This window comes from Camelus dromedarius, chromosome 14 (assembly GCF_036321535.1).
Source record: "Camelus dromedarius isolate mCamDro1 chromosome 14, mCamDro1.pat, whole genome shotgun sequence".
Classification (NCBI taxonomy): Eukaryota; Metazoa; Chordata; class Mammalia; order Artiodactyla; family Camelidae; genus Camelus; species Camelus dromedarius.
This window is the reverse complement of record NC_087449.1, coordinates 53,614,834-53,634,890: the sequence shown is the minus strand read 5'-3', so window position 1 is coordinate 53,634,890 and position 20,057 is coordinate 53,614,834. Positions and strand designations below refer to the sequence as shown.

The window sequence follows — 20,057 nt, the reverse complement described above, 5'->3', positions numbered from 1 at the left end:
ACCTACAGAACTGGAAAATAAATCGGGGTTGATTTAAGCCACTAAGTTTGTGGTTATCTGTTACTGAAGCAGTAGAAAACTAATACATTCACTAGAATTTTATAGCTTTTTTTCCAGACACATCTTGCACTTGTCTTGCTAGGTGTATTCTGAAATATTTTGATCTTATTTGTGGATTGTGAATAGGATCCTTTTTGTTAAATGTTCACTTTGTGTGTCTTAAAAGGTACACAACATCTAGCTGAGTCTTTACACCCAATGTGAAAGATTTTTTTTTATTTGATAGGTAAATTCAACCCATTTACATTTATTGGAGTAACTGCAATGTTGATCTTATCTCTTCCATTGGTGTCTATTACTTGTTTTACCTTGCTTTCACTTTTCCCATTTTTCTTTGCCAGCTTCATTAAGTATCTCTCCTCCTCCCTCCCATTGTTCATTTAGAGGTTCTGCAATGCTTCATCACACCATTAATGGTTTAATGGTGATCTTTTCATCTCTACAAAATATATTTAAATGTGTTTCTACTCCCTCCTTCCACAAATATTTACAGAATGTTTATTGGATTAGATGCTGTTGGTTAGATTAAGAAAAATTTAGTAGTCCTTTCCCCTACCAAAATTACAGTTTTTCATTAATTTTAATAACAGCTAATTTTGTCTTTTTATCTTCTTTCTTTTTAAAGAATTTTCTTTCTTTTTTTTTGAATCTAATTTTTTTAACAGAGGTACTGGGGATTGAACCCAGGACCTCGTGCATGCTAAGCATGTGCTATACCCCTGACCTATACTCCCACCCAATAACAGCTAATTTGGTAAGTAGTGAGGAATCTGAAGATATATAAAATAAAAGCTAATTATCCATTCCCTAGAGGTACAGAATCCTCTAAAAGAGGTCCCCATTCTTCTTCCCCATAATTTAGAAATAACTGATGTTAACATTTTCAAACTCTTTCAAATATATAAGCCTATGGTATTTTTTAGGAATATGGGCTCATTTTAAACATACTGATTTGAAACTTGCTTTTATAATCAATATCCTTGAAGATAAACCATATAGATATAATTTATCAGCTGTATAATATTCCATAGTCTAGAAGTACCAGAAATTAATCTTTTATCCTTTATTGTTTATTCATGGACATTCATGTGGTATCCCATTTTTCCACCACTAAAAACTATGCCTTGGAACCAAAGTCAGATTCTAAAAATGTCCGAGGAGTTGCAGAGCTCCTCTGCTGGCTCCTAATACGTGGCTTCAAGGTCAACAGAGCCATGTCCAGGATATAACCTGGAGCAGCTGATTGCAATGAAGACCACAGCACCATGCAGGGAGTTACCTCCGAAGTACCTTAGGTGGGAGCTCAGAGGGTAAGCTTAGCTCTCAGAAAGACAAGGTAAGAGGAGCTTGTGACCATGGAGCTCATCTAGAGGGTGAGAGCTGAAAAGAGGAAAGAGAAGCTCTGAGTAATTCTAACACAGAGGAAGGCATATTCACTGATCTTAGGTCAGAGATGAGATGAGACAGCTCTGTTGTTAGAGCTACTGTAGAATCATTAGCTGCAATCAACCATTGCAGCATTCAAGGCAATTAACACAAAGATCAATAAACTCCAATCTGATGTGACATTCCTGTCTCCCAGGATGTCCTAAGGAACTCCTGCCATTGGTTCAAACACCACCCCATGTGGGCTTGCCCCTCCACTGCCTGCAATTACTGAGCCTCACTGTAACTAGGCTATTATTCCTACTGCTCCTCCTGATGACTGCTTCTTGGGTTGGTAGCTCCTGCATGGAAACACCAGGCTTGCAGTGCTATTCAGGAGGCACCCCTCGATGTATCAACACATCTGTTTCCTGCCATAAAGACTTATCACATGAGGATGTTATCTGCAACATTACCTTGGAAGCTGACAACCATTTCCACATTGCAGCCACCATTGAGAAGTGTTAGGAAGTCTCCTGTACCATGTTATTTGGCTTTTGGGTGTCTATTCAGAAGCCAGGAAAAGCAAGCAAACAGAACACAGATCCAGATGTGCACCTGCAATATCATTCCCAATAACCCACAAAGGTGCAATTACTGGTGATGTTATTACAATGAGGACCGATCAGCACCTCTCCTTAACTAAGAATGTGACATTTGTGTCCATGCCTAATGGTCACCTGTATTTCTCATCTGAGGATTGCTCTACTCTGCACAGCAGTGTAACTCTTCAGTGCACACCTTTGCTCACTGGAGTGCTGCTCCTCAATCAGACGAGGTGTCTTGGCCATAGTCACCTGAACATCAGAGTAACCATAAGTGACTGTACATCTGTGGATTATGTTACATAACCAGCACAAGGAATTTGACGTCAGTATAGGCACAGTCACAGGCAATGTAATGACGAGAATGTCAACAGGTTCAGAATAGAAGAAATAATGCACAAGGCTACACTATTGGTACTGTAAGAGACTTCCTTTTCAAAGGTTATATGTCATGTAATCTGCTCTGTGTTCTGCTCCAAATCCTTTCACAGCCTTTACTTGACCATACTCAATTTTTGCAGCTTTGGCTCAACAACCAATCACAGATACTAACTCAGGAGACTCAGAGCTTGTCCTGCCCTATGTAAAGGTGAACTATTCTATCCTTAACCTAACAGGTGACCTTTACTTCGAGGTACAATGTAGTGCAACTGTGATGTTTTACCAATGAAACAGGATCTTATACAGCAATTTGCCTTCCATAGGCAAAGGACAGTCGTATCAGCCCGTCCAGCCAATAAGACAAATGTGCTTGGAATAGGACTGGCCTTTGCCCCCATGTTCAACTACCATTTCATTAAACCCCATTAATGGGTAAGTTTTTACTGGGAGATTTCCATTGGGATTTTATAGCAAGCTTTCATGTGCTGGATGCTTTGTATTATGCAAATGGACGTAAATCTGCTTTCTCTGGAATGTTCTATGCACTTCATGAGTCCACCCACTTGAAAAGTACTTTATGACAGACTGGATTACCTTCATTTGCTTTTCTCAATCCACCTTGTGGATTGGTGGTTTGACTGGGCAGCTTGGCTTGGTGGGACACTGTATCTTACAATGCTTGCTTGCAGCTTTGCTAGGAGCCAAAGTCACATGCCATTTAAGTCCTGGTACTTTTATTGTTATATGATAAACTCTCAAAAGTAGACTTTCTGAGTTAAAGGTTCTGTGTGATTTAATACATTGCCGTATTGCTTTACAAAAAGGTTGTAGCAACAATGTCTGAGAGAAAGTCTTTCTGATCCTCTAGACCAGTTTATTTCCCCTACCATAGGTTATCCTGTTTTCTGGTGCCTCATAGTTTTTGCATTTATCACAATTGTAATAAAGTTTTAATTAATTGTGTAATGTGTCATTTTCCTGCTAGAATATAAGCTACATAAGGACAGGCTTGTTTTCACTGTACCCCAGTATTCCAGACTGTGCATTGCATATAGTAGCCATTCAGGTGACATTTACTAAATAAGCAAATGAAATAGAATCTCAAATAAATCTTGAAGACCAGGCAGAGGGAAAAGAAGGGAATATTTGAGACAGGAACAAAGTTCTTAGCAAAATCTTGGAAATAGGATTGCCCATTTCATAATTTGGGGACAGAAAATAAACCAGCTTCAGTAGAGCAGAGTTTGTGGTGGGGAATTTTGGAAGATAAAGCTGGAGATGTAGAGTTGGGGCAAATTATGGGAAACCATAAGTGTGAACATCAGCTTGTCAAGCAGCAGGGTCCTCGTTTGTCAGAAATACTGAATATACCTTTCAAAAGGTGACCGTATACACTGAGATGGTAAATAGCTTTACTTAATTGTATTGGAAGGAAGAAAACACTTGTAGGATTTGGAGAATAGGGTTCAAAAGGTTTTTAGCCTTAAAATATGCTCTCCTTAAGCAGACACCTAAGGTGGGAGGGTATAGTTCAGTGGTAGATCACATGCCTAGCATGCATGAGGTCCTGGGTTCAATCTCCAGTACCTCTATTAATAATAAGTAAATAAATATATTGATTATATTACATTAATAATAATAAGTATATCAACCAATAAGTAAATAAATAAATAAAACCAAATTACCTCCATTCCCACCCAAAAGCTATAATGGCAAAAATAAAGAAAAATGAGGGAGGAGGGTATAGCTTAGTGGTAGAGTGTATGCTTAGTATACATGAAGTCCTGGGCTCAATCCCCAGGACCTCCATTAAAATTAAGTAAATAAATAAACCTAATTACCTCCCCCTAAAACAAAACAAAACAAAACCCAGACACCTAAAATAGCTAGACTACAAAAATGCATAATCTCACACCTTCGTATGCACTGTTACAACAATGAAATACTGCCCATAATGAACACCTTTAGCTTCCTTTCTACAACTTCCAGAATCCTTGTCATGAGGACAAATTCATTTACTAAAGGAATTTTAAACTTTTTTTCCCTCACATTCTGCTGAAAGGATTTTGCTTAAAAGTTTAGGAAACAACAGAGCATAGTTGACATTGCCAATAGCAGTTTCCATGGGTTACTGGGCACGAAAACCAGACTGGAGTAAGCTCAAGAAAAAAATGAGAAAAGAGTGCCAAGATAGTAAGTTTAGGCAAATTAGAGGAGTTTTGAAGTTGAGATATAAGGTACATACCAAGACAGTTATCCTTTTAAAGTGTACCATCCAGTGTTTTTTAGCGTACTCACAAGGTTGTGCAACCATCACCACTAATTCCAGAACTTTTTCATCCCCTCAGAAAGAAACCCCCTATTGGCAATCATGCCTTGTTCCCTTCATTCCCCAGTCCCTTGCAACCACTGATCTACTTTCTGTCTCTATGGATTTGCCTATAATGGACATCTCATCTAAAAGGAATCATACAACATGTGGTCTTTTGTGTCTGGCTTCTTTCACTTAGCATGTTTTCAAAGTTCAAACTTGTAGCATGCATCCATAATTCATTCATTCCTTTTTATGGTTAAAGAATATTCCATTGTATGTATACCCCATTGTATGTATGTATATGTGGTGTATAGTTGATGGACATTTGGGGGTTTCTATTTTTTGGCTATTATGAATAATGCTGCTATGAACATCCACGTACAAGTTTTTGTGTGAACAAATGTCTTCAATTCCCTTGGGTACACTGCTGGAGTGGAATTGCTGGGTCATTTGATAGCACTATATTTAACTTTTTGTGGGCTTGTAAAACTGTTTTCCACAGTGGCTTCACCATTTTACATTCTCACCAGCCATGTATGAAGGTTCTAATTTCTCAACATCACTTTATTTTCCTTTAAATATTATAGTTATGAATTTAGAATTCTGCTGTAAAAAGATGCACAGAATTGGACTGGTGGCTAGGAGAGGGTGGTTGTATCAAACTTTTGTTTTTGTTTTTTGTTCTAAGATGGGATATATTACAGCATGTCTGTATACAGATGGAAATAATCTAGTAGAAAAGGGAAAATGGATTATGTAGCAGAGACTGGGCAGTTGTGGGTGCCGTGTTCTCGAGCAGGTGAGAGGGTCAGTCCAGAGGACAAGTGGAGGAGTTGGCCTTACCTGGGAGCACAGGCAGTTTACCCAATATGGTGGTGCTTTGGGCTGAATGTTTGTGTCACTCCGAAATTCATATATTGAAATTTAATCCCCAAGGTGATTGGATTAGGAGTAGGGCCATCAGGAGGTGATTAGGTCGTGAGGGTGAAGCTTCTTGATTGGGATTAGTGCTCTTATAAAAGGGATCCTGGAGAGATTCCTCACCTTTTCTCCATGTGAGGACACAGCAAGTAGTAGCAGTTTGCAACCCACAAAAAGGCCTTTACCAGAACTTGACCATACTGGCACCCTGATCTTGGACTTCCAGCCTTTGGAAACGTGAGAAATAAATTTTTGTTGTTATAAGCCACCCAGGCTGTGGTACTTTTGTTTTAGCAGCCTGAATGGACAAAGACAGGACAGAAGGCAGAGCATGAGGACAGATGAAGGCAGGATGATAGCTTGGCGGCGAGCACCTATGTGGATCTTTTTGTGGTTTTTTTTTCCCCAGTGAAATGAGCAGCTGAGATTGAGGATGGGTAGAAGATACTGAAGATCTGAAAAGAAAGAAGAAAGCGCAATGTAGACTTTTAGGATGAAACTGACTAGATAGAGCAGGACAGCGAGGCATCTGTCAGAGCCACTTGAAATTAGTGATCACAAGTTTAAAACGAGACCAATCAGTATTTTTTTTCCCTCCAGCATCTGACCTTCTCTCACCATAGAGATTTTTGTTATTTGAATGAATGAAAAATAAAGTGAGTTAATACTGAGTTTATGTTACATGCACAAAGAGAAATGCTTTATGCTAGATTTTATTTAAATTAAGGACTTCACGTAAGAGCAAAGAATAGCACATTCTAGTTCAATTTTTCTGATCAAGGTAATTAGAATAAACAAGGATTTCATTTTAGTGCTTTTATTTCTCTTGAGGATGATGTTGCTGAACAAAGAAGGATATAAAGTTGACAACTGGTTTTGAATCTGTCCATCTACATACTATTTTCAGAAAAGGAGGAAACTAAAAGTAAATGGTAGCTTAAGGATCTGGTATTCTCTAGAAATTTCCTTCTAAAATTCTGAACTGTGCTTGATTGTCCATTCATTCATTCAACTTCAACAAGCATTTTCTCTGTATCTCCTTTTTTTTTTTTTTTTTTTTTACCAGTTACAGGAAAAACAAAACTAAATTAAACATGATTCCTACCTCAAAGTACATCGCAGGCATTTGGATGCTACAGTTTTTAGAAGAGGTAGATATACTTTTATTTGAATCAGTTCTTTTAAAGAACCTAGTCCTATATAGCATCACATAAAATTAGCACTGATAATGTTACGAAATTTGTAAAATAAGAAGTTCAAACATTAATAAATTTAATGAATCATATATAAAGGCTTTCTGGCAGGGCTTCTACTTTTTTAACAGTAAACATGTGCTCATAAAGACTGCTTTGTCACAACTACAATCATGTGCTTCATGGAATTTTAGTTAGGATAAACTACTAGAGTCTTAAGATTTTTATCCTTCCTTTTTGAAGTCTATTTGGTGCTTCTGAAGAATTAACAATCTTGTGACTGTTAGTGCCTGTGACTCAGACTTCCATTGAGATCAAGGCAGAACCGTGTAGTCACTCCACTGCAGGACATACAGATGGACGGTGCGTGGCAGTGTTTAAATGCTCTTCGGAAAGCTAAGGCCACAGCTCTGTGCATTGGCTGCAAATGCATCCCAGGGTTACATTTTTCTTTTTTATTGCTTTGTTTATCACATTTTGTTTAGATAAATAGTCAAAATGAACTCCATTGTTTGAGAAAATCATAAATGCAATTTAGTCACTGAATATGGCTGTATGTAGGTTATTACTGTGGGGAGTCGTCTTGGTTTGGCCAAAGTATCATTTTCATTGAAAATTCTGCAGACTAAGTCCTTTACAGTTCCATAACACTTAAAAAAAATCTACCAAAATTACCACGGTTTCACATGTAAAATTTGATTGTGATTTGATTGTGAATTTATTTTTTCCAGGACTTTTAAATTATGAGCATTATTTGAATAAAAGAGAACCAATCTATTATTTAAAACTGAAATACAATTTTATTTCATAGATTTTTTTCCGTATAATACACAAAACAATGAATCTGAAGCCATGTTCAAAACACAGGAGTGTGTGTTTTTCTTCCTCATTGTCTTTCACATTCTAAGATGATACTGCTCATGGTGACTGAAATCAGACTGGGTGGCTTAAACCACAGAAATTTATTTGTTCACAGTTCTGGAGGCTGGGAGTCCAAGATCAACCTGCTGGTGGGGTTGGTTTCCAGAGAGACCTCTCTTTCTGGCTTGCCTTCTCACTGTGTACTTACGTGGCATTTCTCTGTGCACATAGTCTCTTTCTCTTCTTGGAAGGACACCAACCCTATTAGATTAGAGCCCTACTATTATGACCTCATTTAAGCTTAATGACTTCCTTAGAGGCCATATCTCCAAATATAGTCACAATGGGTTTTGGGGCTACATGGGGGGTGGGGGCAGGAAGTGGAAGGGTGGAGACACAATTCGGTCCCTAACACTAGTTATTAACAGACATTATATGATATTCATTTGTGATTATCATCGTTATACATAAACTTTCTCAGTATTCCTCTGCCTTTCAGATAAGCTGCCACTACACTTTGCCACATTGCCAATTCCATTCTAGTTAATTATAATGCAGATATCTCTACTGAGTGCTCCATGTATTCAAGGAATTATCCCAGATTCTGGAGATATATCCATTTATGAATCACACTACCCATTTTTAAGAACCTGTAGCCTGGCCAGATCTTTAAAAATTCAGGAAATTGCTACCTTCAAAGACATCTAGGAGTTCAGGAGTCACAGACTGTGAACCGCCTTACCTAACATCCAACTTGCTTGTTAAAAATAAAAGTCTTTTATTCACTAATTAATTTAACCAATGTTATTGAGTATTAACACATTAAATAAAGTGTTTGGCCTCATGAAACGTGTCTTCTAATGGAAGAAACAGACAATAAACATATTAAGATATAGGATGTAATGTCAGGTAGTGATAAATATTCTGGGTTAAAACAAAGCTAAGGAGAAAGAGGACAACTTTCTTTAGGGGGACAACTCTCTTTAGGGGGGAGGCTGCTATGCAAGACAGGTGCCTCTCTTTAGGAAGTGACAGCTGAGCAGAGACTTGAAAGGAGTGAAGGAGTGGGCCAACATGGCTACATGGAGAATGAACTTTCCAGGCAGAAGACAGGTGCAAAGGCTCTAGGGCAGGGGCGTGGTGTGTTTCAGGGTCTGTAAGGAAGCCAGTGTGACAGAGCAGACTGAGCCAGGAGGAGAGGAATAAGTCATGATACTGACGAGGTGGCCAGGAGCTAGAGCATGAAGGATCTTGTAGTGTTTTAGTTAACACCGTAAGAAGCCACTGAAGCAGCTAGAGAACAGAATAGAAGCTGATTTATATTTTACAGCCTCTCTGGCTGCAGTGTGGAGAAAAGATGGGGGAGCAGAGGCCCAGTATGAGGCAGAGAGACACCCACAGTGACTAGAGTCAGAAATGATGCTGGTTTCCACGAAAGTGATAGGATGGAGGCGTGTGTGTGTGTGTGTGTGTGTTTCAAGGTAGGCCCAACAGGTATTGTTATCACAATTGATTAGTATTTTTTAATCATGAAATGTTACATTCAAAAAACCCCCACAATACTCCTGGACCAGTATGCCTCAAATCTGTGCATCAGAAAGAAGGAAACTGTCACAGTCAAGAGAAGCCTAAGGAGACATGATGACTAAATGCAATGTGGTATTTTGGATGGGATTCTGGAACAAAGACATTAGGTAAAAACTAAGAAAATCTGTATAAACTATGGCTTCAGTAATAATAATGTATCAATATCAGTTTATTAATTATACCAAATGTACCACACTAGTGTAAAATGTTAATAGTGAAACTGTGTGTGTGTGTGGGGGGGGGAGTAATATGAAACTTTCTATACTATCTGTTCATTTTTTCCAAATTCAAATTAAAAAGGAAAAAAACCCCAACAATGTAGCTCACATACACGTATCCAGGAGATGGTAGTAGTGATGGTGGTACAATATGAACATACTTAATGCCACAGACCTAGACATTTAAAAATGATTAAAATGATAAATTTTATGTCATGCATATTTTATTTCAATAAAAAAAAGTTTTTCATTTTTGCTTCAATTTGTCCTGTTTACAACGTTTTGAATTAGGTGACTTGCTCAAGTGGTAGGACTGATATTTGAATCCAGGTCTGACTGCCTCCAAAGCCCATGTCTTAACCACCCTGCTTTATTTTCCCTCCATTAGTGTCCCTCCTCCTCGTGCTTTACATATATTCTTACCTCCTACAGAGAGTTCTTCCCCTGTGACTCTATCCTGCTTTAGGTCTTAAGATTACTAGCTTATATTCATTCAGTCAACAAATATCTACCGAGCTTTTTCTAGGTACCAGGAACTAGGCTAATACCTTTTCCACACTTGTGTAATTCTCACCACAGCCCTGTGTAAGAGGTGCTGCTACAGCCCTTAGAAAACTGCAGCTTGGAGATGTTAAATCACTTGTTGAGTATTGTAGACCTAGCTGGTACCCAAGCCAGGCATTAAACTCAGGTGTGTCTAGCTCAAAAGCCAAAGCTTTTAATAGCTTCCTCTGTTCATTGGAGACAAGAGTATTATTTTTTATTATTTCTTGTACTGTGTTTACTATGAGGGAAGGTTCACACCCCACATTGTCAGTAGCTTAAGTCGCCCTCATTCTCTGATTATACCTGTATTTTACGATAAATTCCTCTGGTTATTTTTTTACAGAGGTACTGGGGACTGAACCCAGGACCTCATGCATGTTAAGCATGTGCTCTACCACTGAGCTATACCCTCTCCCCTATTTTTTTTTTTAATGGAGGTACTGGGGACTGAACCCAGGACCTCATGCATGTTAAGCATGTGCTCTACCACTGAGCTATACCCTCTCCCCTATTTTTTTTTTTAATGGAGGTACTGGGGATTGAACCTTGTACATGCTAAGCACGTGCTCTACCACTGAGCCACATCTACCCACCTGAAGCTTTTTTTTCCTAAAGTTTTTAGAGTTATATAAAAAAGGATTTTCTACTTTACAGGTGCCAGTATGAAGAATTAATGTCCTGACAAACAAAGGAATCCAGTATTGTGTGTATTGAGAGGACTGGTGCTTCCTGGATTTCTCTTATGAACTGTTATCTTATGAACAAAAGAAACAAGACTGGTGGTTTCATCTGCAGATAGATTTTTGTTTATACTTCAGCTTCTTCATCAGTCTAGGTACATATCCAACTTCCTATTTGATTAGTCACTGATTTTTTTTTTTGGTACAGTGTCTACTTTCAGGTATTTGCATTAAACATTAGTAAAGTCTTAATAGAACTATTAGTAACAAAATCATGTTAATTTTGGCACCAGTGGTCTTGTTCCATTGACCTGGGAAAGTTGTCTACATCCTATGATTGTTTGCTTCTGGGGAAAAAATTTTACCGGTATCCTTAATTTTAAGTCAGTTGTGGGTCCAAGAGTCTAAGGGACCTGTTTAGTTGAAAGATAAGGACTCAAGGTTCAACACTCTGTAATCTGACTGCTGTCTGAGAGGTTAAAGGAACCTGATGGGGCTCTTTCCATCAAGGTTCAAGTGCAGTTTTTTGTTGCTGTCTTTTCCTGAATACCATCACTGGTATACCATCCAGTGTATTGGGCTGAAGTCCTCATCAGGTGGAGGGTCTCTGAAGGCCTCTTTGGCCTGTTGGAAATAGGCTTCTAATACAGCACTAGGTCCTTACAGTATTGGGTCATATGAGAGTTTACAAGAGCATGAGTTTCTATCATTAAGGGCATCAGTCAACCAGTAATGATTTCATAAGGTGTCAACTTATGTTTCCCAAAAGGTGTTGATCTTATTATCACATAAACTATAAAGGTAGCACTCAAGGCCAAGGTAATCTGTGGTTTCAGTTAATTTTGTCAATTTTAATTTTAGAATGCCACTGGTGCATGCAACCATTCCTGAAGATTGAGGACGGTAGGAACATGGTAGTGCCATTACGTTTGAATAACTTTGTCTGGTTGTTTTATACGTTGTTCAGTAAAGTGAATCCCTCTGTAGCTTGAAATTAAGTTTGGGATTCCCTGTCCAATTGTACCAATTGTTCCATTCACAGAGGAACAGTATGAAGGGTCTAGTATAGCTGGGGAGCTCTAATGCAGGAGGGTTTTATAAAGCCCATTTGAGTTCAGTAAAGGTACCCTCATGTTTTATTTCCCAAGGGAGAGATTCCTAAGTGCTGTTTTGAGGTCACAGAGTGGGGAAGCCAATAAAGAAACATATGAGACACAGGACTTAACAATATCCCACAAATCTAAGGAATCCTTACAGGTCTAGGATAGTTTAAATGGCATTTATTCTTCCTGAAGAGAGATTCTTTTTGAAGAGAAGTCATGACCTAGATAATGAACCATCTCTTGTGAGAACTGAATCTTATCTTGAGGCTTTACAGCCTTTATAAGCCCCACTTTAACAGATATGTTGAATCCATTCCTGAATTCTCCATTGAGAAGGAACAAGGAAGCAAATCATCTACATATTGAATCAAGGCAGAATTTCTGAGGAATTGCAGCACAGAATTTAAATTCTAATGTTAAATTTGTGAAAAGTACAAGGGAGCCTCAGTAAATTCCTGATGCACTATTGTCCAACAAGACTGTTGATTTCTCCAAGTAAAAGCAAATAAATATTGACTTACTTTGTCCACTGGGATGCTGAAGAAAGCAGAGCATACATCCACAACTGTAAACCATCTGGTTTGGTTGGTGTATTTGCCAACAAAGTAATTAGGCTTGGTACCATTGGAAACTTCAGTATCACAATTTTACTTACGGCTCTGAGGTCTTGTACAAATCTCCATCCCCATCCATGGGGTTTCCTTAAAGGTAAGACAGGAGTACTGCAAGAATTGATACAGGGGTAAAAAGCCTCTGATTTATTAAATCTTCTGTTATAGGAGTAAGCCCTTGTATGGCTTCAGACTTTAAGGGGTACTGAGGCAAGTTAGGAAGTGGTTTAGATGAATCAATCTGAATCTTAATGAGTTTGGTACTTTTTATTTTTTCCACATCTGTGGAAGAAGAGGCCCATAGAGTATCAGATTTCAGAGAGATTTATAGCATCTATACTTTTATAGAATTTAATAGTCTCCTTAGGACACATAATGCCTAAGTGTCTGATGAGTCTGGAAATTCTAAGGTTATTTCTCCTGAGGAAAATTTTATCTAGCCTCATAATTTAGACAGCAGTTCTTTACATACAAAATTCAGAGAGGTAGTATCACATAATAGAAAAGTATGACTTTCAGAGAAATAGCCAAGGATAACAGTCATGGGCTCCAATAAAAGAACTCTTTGAACTTGACTGGAAACTCCCAGCACTAAGGTATTTTTATTACTCTGAGGAAGTTCTTCATGTATCATGGTGGGGGTTAAAGTAAACAGAATTGCTTTGGTATCTATCAGTATGGTAGAAATTTCTCCATGTAAGTTTAGTTTAACTTTCATTCTTGATTTAAAGGATTATTGAAAGTAGCTTACTGAGAAATTTCTCAGAGCCCTGTCATTGCTGAGTATCACAAGAATTTGGGAGTTGGGGCTCTCTCTTATAGGGCAATTGGATTGTTTAACAGGCCTTCTATCTAAAAGTGGGCTGTTCCTCTTCTAATGTTCCTTTTGATGATAGTATTCACAGCCATCTCTGTCAATAAGGGCAAAACGTGGAGTAGGATTGGACCTCCTGAAGTGGGATCAAGGTCCTCGTAACTGTTACAGTTGTCGGGCCATGAATTTATTTGTTTGATAGTCTTTTTTCTGTTCTATTGTTCTTTCAAAATGTTCAGGAAGATGAAGCTCTGGGAGAGGCGTGACTTCCTATTCTAAGCTATGCTTCTGTAACAAACCACTGAGTTCTGGGTGAAGCTCATTAACAAATGGGCACACAAGGCAAAAATAGTCACCAGCTGTTTGAGACCAGAGTATTGTCTAAATACTACTTCTAAACGAATTCAGAAATCTGCCACTGGTTCATCCTCTTTCTGTTTACAGGACTGTATTATGGCCCCATCAACTCTCATAGGAAAACCTTTGGGAACTGCTTCAAGAAGCCATTGACTTATTTTCTTGCTCTTTTTATTCTATCTCTGGTGGCATATTTGTTGGGACCCTTAAGATCTTAGGAAGGGTCTTTCCAATACATTTCTTGAAGCCATTTTTCAGCATTTCTTCGATTCAGTATCATGTTAATAAACTGGTAAAAATCAGGTAGTTCAGGGTCACAGGCACCAAAAAGAATTTTAAATTCTTCTATAAATTTACCTTAGTCCTTTTTAGGGTCTGGAAAATAATTTACAATGGTTCAAAGATTGGCTCAAGACCAGGGTTTAAATTTGTCTTTAGGTTCTCTACAATGACTGTATCTATAAGGGAGCCTGGGAATTTCACTGCTGTCTAGGAATCCAGGGAATCATGGGCTTTTTCTCCTCTTACAGACAGAAAGGTGATCAAGAAGCTTGAACAAGACACATGTATGCACAATAAAGCCAGAGAGCTCAAGACACAAAAAGCAGAGCTTAGATCCAAAACAGACTTACCCTAGAACTCTGTGGTTGGTGAGAAAGCAGTGAGCACAATGAGCTTGGCAGGCAGCAGCACCAGGTTATTCACCAGCCTTGGGGCTCGTCAAAGGGTAGTCTTCAAATCCCAATAACGACACAAGAAATTGTCATAAAATCATCAAATTAAAATTAAGAATTTATTGTGCATACAAAAGAACAGTTTGCAAACTGGGAGACTTCAGATAGAAAGTGGCAAGAAGCTCAAAGGCATGTCTTTATAGGATGGCTTCTAACAGGGGATTGAAGAAATTGTTTAATTTTCACAAGGACTGGTTGTTACAAGAGTTTCCAAACAGCAGGGGATTAGTTAAAAGTGATTGTCTTATACCTAAAATGGAAAACATTTTAAGTTTTGTTTATGATTATCAGAGACATTTGCAGGAAATAACCTAAATTAAGTTTTGTCAATGTTCATTAAGTTTTGCTTACATGGCTTAAATGGTTTTTGTCTGCTTGGGGGATTTTTAGGCCTAGTCCCCATTTTATTTTAAGAAACCCAAATCAGTCTACAAGGCCTTTCCTTATCCCCTCAGCCTAAAGTAATTATTTGGTGGTTCTCTTTAGTGGAGGATAATTGGTAAGGGGGTTGGGCATGGGGGTGGGGGAGGGGAGGGGTATCTCAAAGAGAATCCACTTAAAACAGGGAACAAAATTTCATAATTAAGAAAGATAAAAGGACTGATTATAGTAGGGAAAGCCAATCTGGAACAAAGCTACAACAAGCCAAACACATACACATACACACCAAAATATAGTAGATAATAATTATACATGTGTTATTACTTTCACATAAAAATATGAAAGATGCAGTGTTTACTTGAAAATGTCTATGTTGTATTATTTAGCCTTCATTTACATAAATGCTATTATTTTTAAAAAATAGGACTAGTTAACAGTGACCATTAGTAATAGGACTAATTAAATAATGTATGAGAAATATATAATATTTTATATATTTTCCTCCTCTGATACAGCAATTAACTTTTTTAAACAATTGAATATTTAAATTTTGTAGGCTATACTATTCTTAAGATACCAAAATATAATTTTAAAAGGAGAATATAAATTCAATAGGATTAACTAAACATTGCTACATTTATTTAAAAATAGCAATGACATGTTCCAGTCTCATGATACAGGATATTTTCACTCTTTTGGTTTCCTTTTGCAATAATACTTCTCTGAACTGCCTGCTGCCTTTAGAACATCCTTCTTTCCTTTCATGTAGTGATAAAACTGAATACAGTCAAATGTAAAATTCTCTTCGACTTGCAGTTGTGCTCTTATCAAACCCACATTACACTGATTCCTGGGGTCAGTCCAATGTGATGACACCAATCTAAATATCCTCTCAACAAAAACATTTGAGCATGGAATATTTAGGATTTTACTTACTAGCAAGAGCAAGCTTTGAGACTTGTAGGAATTCACTTCCAGCTCTCCAAAAATGTCCATCCATTTTTTAATCTACAGGCTTATTTTGGTAGACCAGCTGTTTGTCAATCAGGTCCTTTGCATCTAGAAATTCATCACAGAGGTTGTCCATCATTTTTAAACATTCTGAAGCACACTGGATGTCCTTATAAGTTAAACCTCTCTTTCTCAGAGAAAATGGTTTTAAAGTACAGAGGTAATCTGACCTTGTGAAATTGAAACTGGATTCCAAAAAACTTACCATTCTAGTAAAGAAATTGAGAAAGTCCTGTATAATTTGGTTGCCCTTTTCTGGTGACACTTTTTTCCAGTTCTAAAGCAGTTTTCTTTCCAAAAAAAATGAGTCATTTTCCTGCTTACATGAGTTTTTGTCACAACTTACACATGATATCAAATTACTCAGGTGCAGACAGTTTATCCTTTTCTAGGCTCCTTATGGCCTCTTCAAAGGTCATCAAGCAGTTCTGGAGAAACAACATATAAATTTCTGTTGTATTGTAATCCTTTTCTCCATTCTCATCTTCAGTGTATTTCCAAGTTAGAGAAGGGCATTCTTCTTTTCCTACACTTTGAAAATAGTATTTTATGGTAGGCCAACATTTTTACATCTTTTCTATGGCTGGCAACAATGACAGCCATCTTGTTGGCATCTGTCTAAAGAGTCTCTCTCCTTCCATTTCTACAAAGTCAAAAATCTCATTAAGTGCTTCTGCACGTTTTGAGGAAACTGAAAAGTAACCAAAAACTTTCATTATGAAAGCCTCAATGTCACAGGAAAGCAAATCACACCCCTTTTTAGCAGTCTTGTGTACAAGGTGCACAGGACATTGAGCAGGTAAGATCTCTTCATTGTCTTTGGTAAGAAGTTTATAGACTGAGTGGAATTTGCTGAAATTTACATCTGCACTATGCTGAACATGCAGATAGGTGAGCAAAGTCTAGGTTGTATTTGGACAGGATATCAACAATCTTTTGTTTTATGTTTTCTGAGGTTTCGTTAAAATCTTCACAGAAATCAAGAAGACAGTTTGAAACTCTACTTTTCAAATCAAAGTACCTAAGAACTAGGGGGAACACTATTTTATTGCCATGATCAACACAACACTTGATATACCATAGAAAGCATGATTGTTGGTAAGATCTGACAGAATCAGCTCTACACTTAAGGGGCCAACAGATCTGTGATCAAAATCTCCCCTTTTGTTCACCCACAGGACATTTTAGTTGCAACCTCTGAATCAGGAAGCATAACCTTACTCAGTTGCACAGAACAGTCAATGGAGCAGTAGGACAGCGCATGCTTATTTGTGTGGTATGCCCAAGCTAATTCAGTGGCTGCTATTTTCGTTTGAGCATTGGTGTCTTTTTGGGAGATGAAAACACTTTATATTGATTCAAAAGTACTTGCTTGTCTCATCCCAGTCTAGTGAGATTCAGTATCCATAAATGTTTTCACATCCCCTTTTCCACTGTGGCCAACCTCGAATTCTTTTCTGCATATTGTGCAATAGGCCCTGTTTGGGTTATTTACCTCCCTAATCCAGTGGTAAGTGTCCTTCCATCTGCCATTAAAATAACATAGCTGTTTATAGTCTTCTTTCTCAGTATTGTCTGGGTCACGTTGGCATTGGTATTGAACTCACTCTCATTTTCATTATCTGAACACTTAGAAAACATAGTCACAATATTCACAAAGTTAAAAATTAGACTAGCACTATCTCCATACAAAGCACAACAGTTAATTGGACTGTTAACACTCATAACAAGAACTTAAGTTGCTCTGAGAAAATGCTACAATGGATTTTTTTTGATATGCAATACAATGGATGTATTATGTGAACCACACAAATCATGGTTGCCATTATCAGTGGTCAATGGAAGGCTGACAATCACCACATTCATTCCTGATTAACAGAAGGCAGACAATCATCATATTCATAAAAATGGTGTCAACATCAGCCCCTTTTTGAGGGACCATAATATGGGTTTTATATCCTTCCTCTCCCCTCTAATCTTTGACTCACTACTGAAAACCAGGACATTTTTTACCCAAGAGGAGTTTCTTGGAACATGGGACTTTCAGGAACAGTCCCAATCTGGTATGGTTGGTCACCAAAAATAAAGTTCATTATTCTCCCATTTTCATGAGTGAGTCTGGCTTGTATTTTCAGATCTGCTATTTTGACTTTAGCAAATTATATTTAGATAGACTTTCTGAGAAGTGTAGTCTAAGGTAAATCAAATAAAATTGGTTAATCAGATCTTTCTGACAGTAGTTTTTCTGAAAGTTTTGTTTGGATAAGTCTGGCTTACTTTAAACCTTGCAGTATTTGGTATAGCCGTTCCATAGTTTCTTTAGCTACAGGAACAGTTCTGAGACTAGCTGGCAAGTCAAGGTTGGATATTCCTAATGATTTAGCTGTACTGGCTTTTGCTATTTCTAATAGCTCCATTTTATCTACAAAGAAAAAACCAAACACTCAATAATTCTATGGTATACTCTCCAAAGGCTAAGAACGACCAATTAATGATGCGTTTTATTATAGAAGCAAAACAAAGATGCTCACTTATGCTTATAAAATACTCATCGTATGCAATAAATGTAAAAAAAAAAAAGGTTGACACAGAAAAGGCAAAGAGAAAGTTAATACTGTTCCTCCCACAGTCATTAGTTAACATTAAAAGCTGAAGGCAAGATTTGTTAAAGCTGTTCAGAGCTGGTAAGCTAATGTTAAGTCACTAATAGACATTTAAAAGGTTCCATTAAGAACTGCCTGCACTAGATTCCTTTACCCTGAGCCATTTAAAGTCACAATTAATCTTTAATCCCATATGATGTCCATTTAAAAATAGGCTATGGATTGTTACTGTATAGTTTTGTCTACTAATCAGCTAATGCCCCCTCCACCAAAGCTACAAAGATTTCATACATCAAAAGAAATCAAAAAAATTAAACGACACAACAACCTCGGTTCCCTAGCCTACTCATACACTGGCCCTAAATGAAAAATAAAGGTGAAGCTGTGCGCCTCTCTTGACAAAATAACCCACCCACCTTTTCTACTCAGGCGAAACGGGGTTCTGCTCCATTACCCCTTCCTTGATCTCTTGCCTCCAAGTGCTGTGTCCTTTCGGGTACGCCACAGGGTCAAAGCCCTACTACTGTCGCCCCCACCTGATAGAGAAGGCCCTTCTGCAATATGACCTTCCCTGAGAGCGGGACCTCCTACGAGATCGCTCGGCAAGAAAGAATGCCAGTGGCGCCTGTACGTTCTCTGGTGGCGTTTTCTGGGACTAGACCATGACCTTCGCCGGAGCGGGCTCTGACTCCTGGACCACGACCGACACCAGCGAGACGCTGGAACCGGACCTAGAGCTTCTGGAAGACGGCGCGAGCCCAGCCACAAGTCTTTCAGGTAGCTAGAACATCGTTGCTTCCAGCTTTGAGAAGTGTCACTTCCCCAAAACCCAGATCATCTCCTAAGGAGTGGTTCTCAAACCAGATTATTTTTCCCCGGTAAGGGATGTTTCGCAGTCTGGAGACATTTTTGGTTGCTACAACTGGGTAAAAGTCAGGGATGCAGATAAACATCCTACAGTGCATAGGACGGCCCCTCCCCCTAAACAGAATTATCTGGCCCCATATGTCAGGAGTGCCTAGGCTGAGAAACCCTACCGTAAGCAAACGAGAAAAAAAGATCAAGTCCCAGAAGAAGTGGGTCACCGCGCCGGTATCCAGTTGGGTCACCCAAGTAGCCCTCTTGCAAAACCGGGACGTCCCCGCCTCCCGGTAATGACCCCGCCTCTCAAATAGGTGAAGCTACGGCGAGGGCGGGACCAGGCTCTGGGAAAATAAGATTTTATTTATTTATTTTTGGTGTGTGGTGAGGTAATTAGGTTTTTATTTATTTACTCAATGGCAGTACTGGGAATTGAACCCAGGACCTCCTGCATGCTAGGCATGCACTCTCCCCCCATAAACAAGACTTTAAAACCCGGATTAGTGCTATGGGGCGGCGAACCCGGACCCACCTTTTGCACCATGCGGGACCCATGCTTGAGATAACTGTGGGACCGACCCCAGCACTAGGATACTTACCACCTCACTGAAGACGGATACAGAGCGCCAACAAACGCCTTCTTTCGAAAGCTTAACACAAAGAGCAACTTCTCACACTTAGCCTTGAAAGCTGTACCCTACTACCATTTCCGACGTCCAGGCGTGAACTGAGTGAGGCAATAATCATCTGCAGCTGTCTCCCGAGCATGAGCAGAGACTTTGGCGCGGTGGGCGTGGCTTCTGGCCCTCCCTCAGCCCGTCCTCCTCTCTCCCCGCGCCCTCCCTCTGCCG

At 38.7% G+C, this 20,057-nt stretch overlaps 1 long non-coding RNA gene and 1 other non-coding gene across 3 annotated transcripts; both read right to left on the bottom strand.

The window, feature by feature from the left end:
• Positions 1–7,614: 7,614 nt before the first annotated feature.
• LOC105100662 (uncharacterized) lies at positions 7,615–20,036 on the bottom strand. Of its 2 annotated transcripts, XR_004140651.2 has the most exons (4): positions 19,806–20,036; positions 15,668–15,790; positions 14,249–14,348; positions 7,615–12,556 (listed from the first exon to the last, which is right to left on the bottom strand). It is a non-coding gene; the product is annotated as an uncharacterized LOC105100662 (long non-coding RNA). The 2 variants fall into 2 exon arrangements; XR_010383926.1 differs by having other exon boundaries at positions 7,615–14,348; positions 19,806–20,022.
• TRNAV-AAC (transfer RNA valine (anticodon AAC)) lies at positions 10,484–10,558 on the bottom strand. The gene has a single exon. It is a non-coding gene; the product is annotated as a tRNA-Val (tRNA).
• Positions 20,037–20,057: the final 21 nt, after the last annotated feature.